We start from the raw sequence: 14155 nt of genomic DNA, 5'->3' as shown, positions 1-14155 counted from the left end.
GGCCGGCAGCGTGGGCAAGCGGCTGGCATCACCCAGGGCAACAGGGTTCTCCTCCACCATCAGCCCAGCCCCTGGGCTCCGTGCATCCCGAAAGCCCATGTCTACATTTATGTGCCTGACCGCGCCTAAGCATCAGACCCTGTTCTCTGTGTGTTGCATAAAATATACAATGGTTTTGATATTCAACAAAATTATTAAACACTTATTTTTAAATTTCTAGTGTGATAAATCCGACATTAAAGTCTCCTGTGTGCTGATTGTATGTCTGCAGTTTGGACCAACCCCTGAACCAGTCCAGTGAAGCTGGTTAAAAAATAGCGGGCTTTTTATCTTTTATTCATGACCTGACAGTTTCTGCGCACAATGTCTTTGGACTAGAACGTCTGAACAAGGAAACAAAACCAACCTGCTCAAAATACTAGAAATCACGTGGACTCCCAACAGCTTTTCAGATTTTACTGGTAAACAGCCTGATGGGAGCCTTGTGGATAAGCGAGATGCTTCACAGTTGTCTTTCAAACAATGCAAATACTAAACAAAAGAGTCAGCTGAATGTCTGCAGTCTGTTTGGTTTTGATGACTTTCTTCCTTTGGTTTTTCACCGTGTTTCAGAACGATTGGACCCCAGTGCAGCAAAATTTCTAAGTGCCTGCTTGATTTCAAGCACATTTAAATTTACTTTAGATCTATTTCTCTGTAATTTAGTGGGGAATCATTCACATCAGGTGGTTGCACACGCGTTTTTGAACTGAGACATATTCATCAACATTACTCCGTTTACAATGAACTCCTTGGGAAAGAAGCCTGCAGTTTATTTTTTGAAATGTGGCCATAAAAGGTTCAAGATGCAGTCTCACAGTGGTTCTACAAGACTTAGTGAAGAAAAAACAGAATAGCAAGGCAGGTTTTGTATTTTGTGGACGAAGCTGGGATGTTTCCAGACAGGGTAAAGCGTTGAGCAACCTCATCTGATCTTCTAGCTGATCATGCCTTGAGCAGGAGGCTGGTCTAGAGATATCATGCGAACCCTTTCTGAAGTACCCCATGATCCTGTGATTCAGTCTATCGCAGTAAAGGGAAGAGCAGAGTTCAAAACCAAAGATTTCTGGGGAGGACAGGGGAAAGTTTCACAGTAAATGACATTATCATTTATTTCTGCTTTTTTTCCCTTTACTGTGGCTAAAAACAGTCTTTGATGCCTATAAGCAAGCTAAAAATGGCCCAAAATATAAATTCTATATATGGTATCTTTGACTATCTTTCCTTTTATGATGAACTCTTAGTGCACTGTAAGATGCAAGGGTATCAAATCAACTTGAATGAACAAGTCCAATGCTAATGGTCCCTGACAGACATGTAGGAGAGACGGCATGCAGCTCCTCTGAGAGGATAGCAAAGCACTCATCTTGCAGCCTACAGAAGAGCAGGCTAAAAAAGGCAAGAGAAGCCTATGTCTGAATTGTGCAGCAGCAAATGGTGGTTATAACTTCAGCCTGCCTCAGCAATGGCAGTGCTTAGATCCCTAGGTTAGGCATCCCTGGGTTGGCTCCTGTGTCTGTGCTGTTGAGAGAGACTGCAAACAGTTGGGTAAGTGTAATTTCAGGCTCTGCATGCCATGTACAGCATACAGGAAGTGATAGCAGAACTGTGTCTTTGGAAGAAGCTGTCAAATCTATCAATACACTAATTTTAAAATAAACAGTAAGTGTAACAATATCAAACTTCTAGAACTGCTACTGTTGCATAAAGGTGCCTGTCTCCAGAAAGTCACATAAGGAGTGCTGTGTCATATGCAGTCCCCATCCACCTCATTGCAAAGACGAAGAAAGTCTCTGGACCATCTTTCTTCAGAGCAGAAGATAGACGTGCCTAACACATTTAACCCAATTCATTCCCATTACTGCAATAAAATCAAAACTCACCTGGAAAAGTGACTGGACATACTTGTGAACTTTCTGCACTGTCCAAATGTAATAGTAGTACTTGTGGTGTTCAACAGGTTTTCTCAGATGTCTAATCTAGAAAGTGTGGACAGAGGAGTCTTTGCTACATATATGATCTTTTGGCAGATTTATTTCTCTCTTAGATATAGGTCTTGGTGTCAGTATTTACCTTCTCATCATATTCCAGATGAAGGTTTACATAAGGAAGAACTAGATCTATACTTAAGGCCTGTTCCTGAGTTCAGGAATCTCCAAACAAAATTACCTCTTATAAGTAGGGTAGCGAAGGAGGCAAAGCTGGCCTTAGACAATGCAGAGTTCCTGAAATGGAAGCCGAGGCTGTATACCGTTCTTTAGAAAATAATTTTCCTATTGTCCTGCCAAAATCCAAGCCCTGAGGCAGTCCAAGTCCACATCTTCTGCTGCAGTATCCTCACCTGCCTAGTAAACATCTCAGACCTGTGCTTTTCTTCATTTTTTTATAACGACTCACTTCCCAAGAGTAGGTTTCCAAACCCATTCCTGGAAATCTCCTTAATTCCCTACTCCCTAACTTCAAAATGAACATTTGTTGTCCATAGCTGGCTGGTGGTGCCCAGGGCAGTGGGATGCAGGTACATGGTTGTGCAGGTGCTGGAGCCACAGGATTACTACATGTCGCCATTCTCCTGGTAACTGCACATTTGCATTTACCCTACAGTGAGTAGAAGGTGTTTGAGATAACTGTGCTGACTTACTGTAAGTGCCTCTGCTGGCTTGGGGGTAAATCCTGCCTGAGAGTAAATGCTGCCTGAGGTAAATCCTGCAGTTAGCTCAGTTTTACCATAGCAGTGTGCTTGAGAGAGATTGATTTACATGCAAATGCAGCATCCTTGCATGTGGATGGAGCAATGTTGATGCAGTGCCATGCTCCCCTTGGCATGCCTCCTGCTGTGATAGTGTCCCTGAAGCTGTAAACTTTGTGGGTCTCAACCCTAGCCCTAATAGCAGCTCTGGGCTGAAGCTGTGGCGCAGATGAGAAAGGTGTGGAGGGAACAAATGTGTCCCTGGAATGGTAGGATTATGCTGCTCTAAATCCTAATCCTAACCCTAACACAGATCCAAAACACAGCATTATGACAGGTGCTATGGAGAAAACTAATTTAATCCCAGGCAGAACCTGTACACTGTGTCACAAGGTATCTGAGGCCACTGCAGGGACAGTGAGTGTCAGGGATCTGTGTAAGGCTATAACAACCCCTCTTCTGGTAAATTGTCTGGAGCAGCAATTCCTGCATGAGAGTGCCCCAGCCTTTAACTAGAAGATCAGAGGGATCAATAGGCCAAGCAATTGAGTGCTTTTATAGAGGGCCTGGGTCCGTTAAAGATTTGAGCAGGAAGAGGGACATCTGTTTCTTTCTGAATTGCAGCCAGGTTGCAATGTGAGGAGTCTTGGTGACTGCAAGTCATGCAGCCCAGCATGTGGGGAAGTCTAAGTTCAGTCACTACTCAGCACCTGGCTGTCAGCTGCTGCTCTCCAGGTCCATGGGCCAGGAGCTCTGGGCTGAAACATCTCAAATGTCAGGCAGGAGACTTGCAAATGAAAGAAATTCAGAGCAGCTCAGAGCTGAGTTGGGAATGGGGGAAAACCCCCAAATCTTTCTTTACTTAATGTAAAGATTGGAAAAGTTATATTCTTGTACTCTGATGTCCACAAGAAGCATATGTTTTGGCTAGGGATTGAATAATTAAGGGCTTCTGAGGTGGAGACATACTGAAGGATGTGAACTCTGGGTCTGACCTAAGATGAAGACCAGCTGGAGAGGGGTAACACAGAAGCAATGCAGATAGAAGGGTCAGGCTGATGAAAAGGCTGCTCTGCCAAGGACTGTCTTTGTGTGTATTGACTGCTAGCAGTGACTCTGCAATTGCTCTGAACTACAGCCAAGTCCACCAGCAGGTAAAGAACAAGCTCTACAGAATGCAAGAGCTCTTCTGGAAGTCTGTAGGTAGAAGTGTTAAACTGCTAAAATGTAGCTTTGAAGGCTTGCCTTGACAGTCTCAGTTCTAAAGAGTGCAGCCATGGTTTCCTTGATTTCAGATCTGTCTGGCAGGATGCTGATGATTCTTCTCTTCATTCCTCTGCGAAACTGTGCCCACCAAACAGTGATGGTGTCTATCAGAAGCACAGCAATAGCATGCTTTCTTTCACAGCAGAAGTAGGACAAACAGAGAGTGACTTCTTTCTCTTTTCACAAAGAAGGGTAGGAGGGACATCATTGTTGACAAGGGTGTCTTAGTTTCCAATGAAAACATATACTGTCTGGCTATGAAAGACATGAAAGCTTGCAAGGCTTGTCTCAATGGATAAGAAAGACAGGATACTGGCAGCTGGACAATTGGCATCTGTCTTCTTTCCCTCAAATGCTTTTTTGGTGATATTAGCAATCTACCCTTTTTCCTCTATAGGCAGGAATAATCCATCTTTCTAGTCCTGTAGAAGAGAACAATCCCTGCTTCCTTCCTCTGTCTTTGTTTTGTCGACTTAAACATTCTTAGGATTAGTGCTTTTATCTAGAGACGTAAAACACACATTTCAAGAGGACCTCATTGTGTGCAATGATTTAGCAAAATACATATAATAGCTAATAATAATGAATTTTAATTTTGATGTAATACTTGGATGATCTGTGATTAGGACTTGCATACCTACTTACATTTTCATCCAGAGAATGCTTTCCTCAGATTAAAAGGCACAAAACGAAACAAGATGAGCCATGTGATTTTAAACTACTGGTTGTGAGGCATGTAAATAGCAGCACTTGACTATTGTAATACACTCTCTAGTACAACACTGTGCCTTTTCCCAAGCCCTGTGTTGTGCCAGGCCATCCTGGGGTGACCCCAGTCTGCTTCTCTCCTGCAGTCTTCAGTTCCTTCAGTCACAACTTCACAAACCCTATCCTTAGATTTGTTTCTGAATGCTTGACAGCCATACAATAGCACCCAGAAAGCATTAATCTCTGCCTGTGCTCTGAGACTGCTGGAAGAGCTTACCTTAGACGGGATGAGTTTCTTGTGAAACAAAATAAAAGGCTGCTTCAAATCATCTCTGGAGCACTAGCCACTCTTAAGCTGGAGGAGAGTAGCAGAAAAAAGGAGAGATGAGAAATGTTGTCAGTCAGTTGAAAGGATATTAAGACGTTGACTCAGTAGTACTTTTACAGTGGTAGAGATGCACTTCCTCAGGTTTATGGGGTGCTGAGGGAAAGCCACGGGCCACCTCCCAAATACCTCTTTATGTCAGCAGCCTCCAACCTCTAGAATTAAACCTTTTCAGGAAAAGGACAGAATATACACCTTAAGGAGCTGCTGAGGGGGGATCTAACTCTGGACCAAGTCTATTGTCACCTATGCTCTCTTTACATACTAGTGTAGCTTTGGGGGGAATGTGAGGAGCAAATGAAGAAATTAGCTAGCCTGCTGTTGGATGAAGAAGGGAGAAGTATGGCTCTGCCAGAAGGGAATAGCAAGGGCTTTTGTGTCTGCTGAAGAAAAAAGGGCTTGTCCAGCCTGCATGACAACAGAAGCGTCTGTGGAAGAGGACTCTCATGTGAAGGGGGTTTACTGTGAAATCTTGTAACTACTCCAGTTCAGCACAGCAAGCCATCTTACACTATGGCCTGGACATCAGCTATCATCTTTTGGGGAGAAGAAAAAGCAGACTGATGGTGATGGGCAGGTGTAAAAGGTATTCCTTCATGCTATCTTTTTTATCCAAATGGAGAACTTTAGTGGAATTGAAAGTAGTTGACATTTGAAATCAGCGAACAACAAAGCCACTTCATGAAAATAAATAAATAAATAATGAAAAACCCCAATGCCCCATTTTTTAGCTAACTTAGTCACAGAATCCTGGAAGATGCTTGCTTTTTCCACATAACTGACATGGTCCTGTATTCTTGTTGTATCTTATGAGTAGTCTTCTGGTCAACAGTTTCCAACTGATCTTTGTATGTATGTTCACCCCCACTTACATAAATTCTGAAATAAGTTGTGCTCAGCTTAACACGTTCTCTAAAAACTTCACTTGCACAACAAAAATGTCCAGGGTAGTAAAAGCTACCCTGAACTCCTACACAACAAGGACATATGTAGCACAATATTTACACTAACTTGTGCCAAAGAATCTGCTTCCTAATCTACATGTGCACACTCTTGAGAAGTGTGGGGATTTTGTTTTTAGTTGGAGAAGTGCTCTGATCTAAGGCTTTAGCTGCAGACAGTCTCTAAGATGTTCAAGCATGGCTCTTCTGTTGGACCTACTGCACTGTGATGTTGGCACAGAGCTGCTGCCAGCCCAGTGAGTGAAGCCAAGAGCTTGGGGTCCCTGGATTGCCCTGAGTCTGCCCTGAGTCTGCCTAGCTAGTCCTGTCCTGAAGTGGGCTGACTGTGCAGGACTGCATGGGAAAGACATTTTCTGCACCTGAGCCAGCATCAAACTACCTCTTCTTAATCACTCCTAGGGCATACCTTAGAGTTCCTAGCCACTGCATATACTTGGTGGGCAGGCCTGGCGGGGTAGTGACTCAGAAGTGACTCAGAGCAGCACAGCTTTGACTCTTTCTCACTGTGACCACGGTAGAGAAAAAGCCTCACAATCTAGATCTGAGCTGCTCTTGCTTCTCCACCCTGTAACAGCATATAGAAGCATTAAATGCATCCCTTAGTCATGCTAGCAAATTGTGCCTTTTAGGCAATGAGATCTGCAAAGCCTTGGCTGTACCAATGCCTATGTTAATTACAAATAACAGTAGTTATCCACTTGTACTTGCAAGTCAAGTCTTCGATTTCAAAGTGCGGAAGAATGAGAGACTTAACCTTACATTAATAGCCACTTTCCAGAAGTACATCTGGCAGAACATAACCTTTTGCTTAAGTTATAATGCTGACACAAAGTGTTTTACACGTGGTGACCACCCAGTGTCTCGCTAATGCAATACAGTTGTGTTGTACGTGCTGCTCTTACCGGCTGGGCGATGCAGCAGCGCAGGGGCCCAGCTGCTCTGACACTTCTGGGGATGTCACTGGTGGAAGGTTGTTAGTCTTGGCTCAACTGCAAGCAATTAACATTAAAAACACAGTGAAACAATTCCAGTTGGGAAACATCACCCCTTTCAAGCTGCCTTTGACCCAGCCAGTCTCAGAACCTAACCATACAGTACCTCCTATGCATCTTCAGATGCTGCTCTCAGAGTACCAACCATGCAGAGAAAGGGAGGATTTTTTCCCTCTCTGCTTCAGGAATTTTTTCATGCTACACAAGGAGGAGAGTATTTCCAAATGCCCACTTTTAGAGAAGTGTTTAGACAGTGTTTGTCACTGATAGAGAAACTTCTTTTCTGAAGGTCAGTTTAACAAGCGCTGTTTTGAAGTGTTTGCCCAAAGCACATGCTGGTATGAACACTATCATTTGGACCTTGAGCCATCCCATTTTAGTGGAGGAGTTTAGCTTGTGAATGCGCATGCTGAAACAAATCCCTGTCTCAGTGGAGAAAAATATTTAGGTTGTGAGGGAAACTACACTATGGATCAGAAAAACAATGGGACTCTATCACATTCTACAGTTGCAAATATAAACGCAAAACATGCTGCTCTTTCCCGTGTACGTTTATACACGTAGGGCAAAATTCCCATTGAGTGCATTTGCAGCCTGGGCTTTTCTAGCTGTATTTAGGACATTAGACACTGGACTTTTGTCTCTCTTGTTTCAGAGACAAAGCACTGGCCTTCTGCTGTTAGCAAACCTAGCATTTCCAACTTTATCTTAGCTTTCTGTACCTCTTAATGTGTATTAGTGGATGTGTGTATATATGCATGACATAGAATCATAGAATTCTAGAATGGTTTGGGTTGGAAGAGACCTTAAAGATCATCTACTAAGCATGATAGAATCATAGAATGTACTGAGTTGGAAGAAACCCACAAGGATTATCAAAGTCCAGCTCCTGGCCCTGCACAGGACAACCCCAACAATCACACCATGTGTCTGAAAACATTTTCCAAATGCTTCTTGAACTCTGTCAGGCTTGGTGCTGTGACCACTTCTCTGGGGAGCCTGTTCCAGTGCCCAACCACCCTCTGGGTGAAGAACCTTTTCCTAATATCCAGCTTAAACCTCCCCTGACACAGCTTCATGCTGTTTCCTCAAGTTCTGTCACTGGTCACCACAGTGAAGAGATCAGTGTCTGCTCCCCCTCTTCCCCTCACAAGGGAGTTGTAACTGCAATGAAGTCTCCCCTCAGTGTCCTCTTCTCCAGGCTGAACAGATCAAGCTCAACAGATCAAGCTGCTCTTGTATGACTTCCTGTCAAGACCCTTTACCAACCTTCATAGCCCTCCTTTGGACACTTTCTAACAGCTTTAGATCCTTCCTGTATTGTGATGACCAAAACTGCACAGAATATTTAAGGTGAGGCTGCACCAGGGCAGAGGAGGGTGGAACAATCTTTGCCCAGCTGGCAATGCTGTGCCTGATGCCCCCCAGGACATGGTTGGCCCCCATGGCTGCCTGGGCACTGCTGACTCATGTTCAACTTTCCACTGACCAGGACACAGAGGTCTCTTTCCAAGGTGCTACTTACCAGCATCTTGTTCACTGGTTTGTATGTATAACCCAGGTGCAGAATCCATCACTTCCCATTGTGAAACTTCATTCAGTTGGTGATTGCCCAGCCCTCTAAATTGTCAAGGTCTCTCTGCAGTACCGCTCTGCCTTCCAGGGAGTCAACAGCTCCTCACAATTTAGTACTGTTGGTAAACTTACCTATTATACTTTCAGGTCCTGCATCCAAGTCATTTATAAGGATGTTGAAGAGCACTGGCCCTAAATTAGAGCCCTGTGGAAACCCACTATTGACAGGTCACCAGCCTAATGCTATCCCACTCACAATAACCCTTTGTGCCTGACCCATGAGCCAGTTGCTGACCCATCCCGTGATGTGTTTATCCAGCTGTGTGGTGAACATTTTGTCCAGAAGGATATTTGAGAGACAGTATGGAAAGCTTCACCGAAATCCAAAGGGATTACATCAGCTGGCTTCCCTTGATTACCTAGGTGAGTTAACTTGTCATAAAAGCAAATTAAGTTAGTGAAACAGGACTTTCCCCTCATGAAGCCATGCTGGCTGTGACCAATGACTGTGTTGTCCTTCAAATGTTTTTTAATAACTCCCAGAATAATTTTCTCCATAATTTTACTAGGCACTGAAGAAAGAATGACAGGTCTGTAGTTCCTAGGGTCATCCTTCTTGCCCTTCTTGAAAACTGGAACAACATTTTCCAGCTTCCAGTCAAATGTGACCTCTCCAGGTTCACAAGACTATTCAAAAATCTAGTCTTGTAGCAGGTAGCAACACCTTCAACTATACCAGGCAGGTTTCTCAAAGCCCCATACAGACCATGAGTGGGTTAGCCATTCTGGCCTGAAACATGGCTTTCCTGACTGCCTCACAGGGAGCTGTGCTGATATGCCATCCTTGGCTGCCTGTTGGGCAGAACCTGCAGCAAAGCTCTTCCAGGGAAAGCTCCAAGATGCCAGCGCAGCGGGGTTGAAGCACAGCAGCTGCTGGCAATGGATAGGTGTTTTCCTAAAACTTCCAAGGTGTGCTTTATTTTGTGCTGTTTGAACAACTCAAAATATTTGTAGTCTCAAATGCAACCTACATTGCAAAATCTCTGTTGTATTCCTATTTCTCAGTTGTAGGTAAATATTGGTGATCATATGTTTCAATGCCCATCAGGGCTGTAGTTCCCATTTTAAGCAGCCAAGGCAAGAAAATCTAGGTAGATGTCAGCTTCGAAAGTGTGAGCTATTCTTTTATTTGACCACCTATAATTACAGGCCTTGCTCTGTGGCAGCTTTTGAGTATTTTTGTCCACCAGAGCCACATAAAAGAGTAAGCGGAGTTTGCAGAAAAGTCAGCTCTGAAAGCAGCTACTGGCTTCTAGCAGTGCCTAAGCAGCTACTGTAGCATTTAGAAACTCTGCATTAATAGCAGCTTTTTTGTCACAAACAGCAGCTTTCCCCCATCTGGCCTTTCCAGCCAGAAGGAAGTCCCAAATGGACTGTTTTCCTACAGTGGTTGGTTGGTATGTTCTCCTGTTTCTAATATGGTGATTGTTTGTGAGCAAACACAGTCACCCTGCTCACACCCCTCAGAACTTGCCTGTAATAATAAAAAAAATGGAGCTGCCCCTGTTTGGATGAGTGGGTGGGCTGGGTAAATTCAGCACATAACCACGGAGTTTATATGCGTGGGGGCTAGTCAGGTCAGGCCACCTTCCCTTCACCCTTCCTGTAGGAAATCTCAATAAACTGCTGTGTAACAGGCAGAGAAAGGAGAGATCAGAGAATTACATCTAGACAGATGTATAAGAGATCATTTATAATTACCTTAACAACCATTCCTGGATGCAAGGCTTTGCATTCCTGAAGAGCTAGAGAGAAACTTCAAAATTATCATTCTGCCTTGCTTGGCACGCCAAGATATCAGAGAGCTGCTGGCCTACAAATTGCTCCACTTGCCCTTGTTCCCATACAGCCTTCGTTAACGTAGTGGCAATGTGCCTGAGACAGCTAATACAGCAAATGGGAGAGGGCTCCATGAGTATAGCAGGAGGCCCTGATTTAGTTCCTGGTTTGATTTAACTACTGGAATAATCTTATCTGAGACTGATGTCTTGTGGCCTTTGCTTCTCTATAAATAACACAGGAAGTTTGTCCATGGCAGAATTAATCTTTCACTATATGCTAGCCCAGGGAGCACTAGGGAGACAGGAATTCGAAAGAATGGGAGCGATACATGCTTTCACACAGGTCCTGAGAAGCAATGTGTCTGGGGGACTGAACCCTCTAAGTATGCTCAAGCCTGTAATGAAAAACACATGCCACGAGTCTAATTCTTAAATCTCCCAGCTGCTTGTGCACTGTGTGTGGTGGTTTATGTTTTTTCTCGAAAATGATTTGATTTTGTATTTAAAATGGAGACTTAATGTATCTGTGTGAAAATGTTAGAGAAAGTGTTGCAAAGAAAATTACCATTCTGCCATAACTGAATTTTCTTAATTAAGTTTCTGTGTTTGGGACCAATATATTCAGCAAAAGACGGTGTGTTTCTCCGTGCTGTGGAAGCGCAGTGACACCACTAGATGGTAGCCTTGCTTATTTCATAGTCACCACTTTCCTGCTTTCCGCTGCAGTAAGAGAGACGAGTTTCTCGAGATGGGATCATTGCGTACTCTATCCCTCTACACGGACTGACCCATAAGTAAAAAGCTGGTATATAGAAGAAAGCAGGGGAGAAACGACGAACTTTTCCTGAGAGCACACTTGGAGCACAGTCAGTACTGATGCAGTGCCTGCAAACCCGTGTGGCACTGGGGTAGGTCAGTTGCAGAGATTTACTTGCCAATGGAGACTCCTATGGACTGTCATTCCTTGTTGCAAAGTCGGAGACACTTTGACCAAAATAAAATTGCAGTCAGTGGTTCACATACAGAACAGCAAGATGATAATGAAATTCTTTTGGTATGAGTTGATAATATAGAAAGGCCTCTTTTTTCCCCCACTGCTGTTTATAAACACTATTCCACAAGATGCTTGTGTCTTAAGTAAAAGAGTTGGACTTTGATTATCCTTGTGGGTCCCTTCCAAATCATGATATTCTATGTTTCTATGAAATATTTGATGAGACCTGCTGAGCCTAGGCAAGCTGTGCATCCACGTAGAAATGTTTCCAAGAAGTGAGTGTATTGAGCGGCTGTCCATTTGGGATGTGTATGAAATTCCTTATTTTGTTTCCCCAACACTTCATTTTTATGGCACTGCTTTCTACACCGCAATCCAAAGTGCATTATATAGACTATGTAACTAAATATTAATCGTAACTCTTACCACATAGCGAAAAGCACAATGCACTTATTTTTATTAAAGGAATATTAATTTCTGAGTATCTTGCCTGAGCTTTTCTCTCAGGGAAATTTATTAATAGGCTATTCACCAACAATCTTGGTAACCTGCTAGTTGTCTTGCATCTCTTCAGTAGATATAGTGCCTATTCCAGGGCGAGTTCTTCTCCAGTACGCTGTCCAAGCATGAAAGCCTTCCCTCCTGCTGGATGATGTGCTTTGTTGAAGAGGGAAGCAACCTGATTTGCAAATGCTGAAATTTGGTGACCTCTCAGGAGGTCATTGGTCCTTCTGAAACTGATCACAATGACATGTTTTTATTACAGATCATTATAACCATTTGGAGGCTTTTTTTGACCATCATCATAGTCTTGGATCTAAAAATATCAATTAAAATCGGAGTTTTAGCTTATAAAAGTGTTAGGAGATTAAATCATGTCCAATTTTAAGACAAATTGAAAAGGTGGGTACCACTACAAAAAAGAACAATACATTTAAGAGTAAGTTATTAAATATTAAAGTATAATTCTTAGGTGCTTTGCTCTGAATTACTTTCCCTAATTGTTTCTTCTTGTTCATCACTGTAGTACTTATATTTTTTTCTTTTCTTTAGGCTGGTGGATGTCAATATGATCTTCTAAAACCATAAACATTTCTAATTAAAGACATAATATTGCTATTAATCTTAACAATCCTTTAAATTGTTCTCAGTTCATGAGTGTTCTGCTATTACCAGGAACATGGTTGTAAAGGCAGGGAACAAAATACAGAAGAAGGTTCTAGCATGCATAGGAAAAATCATCTCTTGCAGATAAATAGATTTGCTGTTGTAAAAGGTGTAATAAATTTTAAAGTAGACTTGGGCACCTCAATAGGACTACTAAATGTGTTTACATTTACAAGAACATGTAGGAAAATGTATGAGATGCAATTTCATTATTGTAATAGACTTCTTTGACCTCCTTATACATCTTAGGTCACTCCAATACGACACTATTTTACTGCTGATTGTTGCATATCTACTGTTCCAGGGACTTCCTAAAATTGTTATAAGGTGTAGAAGTAAAAGGTCTGTTACATTGCTTTCCACTGAACTACCATCCTATGTTGAATTTTTTGCTTTAGCAATGACCAGTTACTTCCCCTGTAATCTCAAAAGCCTATCTTGACAGAACAGACAATATTCCACGTATTTGGAAGGTGCTAAACAGAAGTATCTTCCTATGGATGTGTTCTATTAAGCCTTATTTCTAACTGTTCAGGACGTTGCTGTGATTCTCTACTAATCCATCTCAAGATGTGTCTAGGGATTTAATCTCAACTCTACAGTAACCCTATAGCAGTGCATACAGGTTAGAGCAGTGAAGTTGCCAGGCCTGGTCCTTTACTTGTTCGTTTGCCACACATGAGAACACCCCATTCCTTTCCATTCACACTGGTTACCTGAGTTTTGACACCCACCAGAACACAGCTGCCTGGAGCACTATGCCGATGCCAAGCACACACCTTTAGTCCGTGACCAGAGGGGTTTGCTAATGTTCATCAGCCATGTGGGTGTTTAACCCAGGGCCATGTTGCTACTTGGAGTCCATATCCAGTGTGGAAAACAACCCATTCTTAGAATCATAGAAACATACAATTGTTAGGGTTGGAAAAGATATCTAAGATCAGGAAGTCCAACCATTAACCCAACTGCCACTAAATCACATCCCCAAGTACTACATCTACTCGTCCTTTTAAGTACCTCTAGAGATGGTGATTCCACCACTGCCCTGGGCACCCTGTTCCAATGCTTAACAACCCATTCAGTGAAGAAATTTTCCTTAATATCCAATATAAACCTCCCATGGTGCAACTCGAGGCTGTTTCTTCTGGTCCTATTGCTTTTTACCTTGGAGAAGTGACCAACCCTGAGCTGTCTACTACCTCCTTTCAGGTAATTGTAGAGAGCGGTAAAACCTTCTTCTAGGGCTTCCCAGCCTACTCGGCTGTCTACCTCTCTGCCTCTCACTATTGCCAGAGGAGCACTGCGATAAAGCAGGGGGCATTTGGGGAGTGTTACCAATTACCACTGCCTCACCTTGATATGGGCATGACTACACTTGCCAAGCACGAGCCAAGACCATTCTTTTTTCCCTAAGGAGAAAAAAAATACATTTTTTTTTCAGGGGGTAGACCTGCCTCACACACAACCCCTACCCCTTCACAGAGGTACCTCTGCTCTGATGTGAGCTGTTGACCTAAAGCCCCGAGTGCGGCACCGC

This window comes from Corvus brachyrhynchos, unplaced genomic scaffold (assembly GCF_000691975.1).
Source record: "Corvus brachyrhynchos isolate BGI_N302 unplaced genomic scaffold, ASM69197v1 scaffold17, whole genome shotgun sequence".
NCBI classification, from domain to species: domain Eukaryota; kingdom Metazoa; phylum Chordata; class Aves; order Passeriformes; family Corvidae; genus Corvus; species Corvus brachyrhynchos.
Note: the sequence above shows the minus strand (reverse complement) of the source record.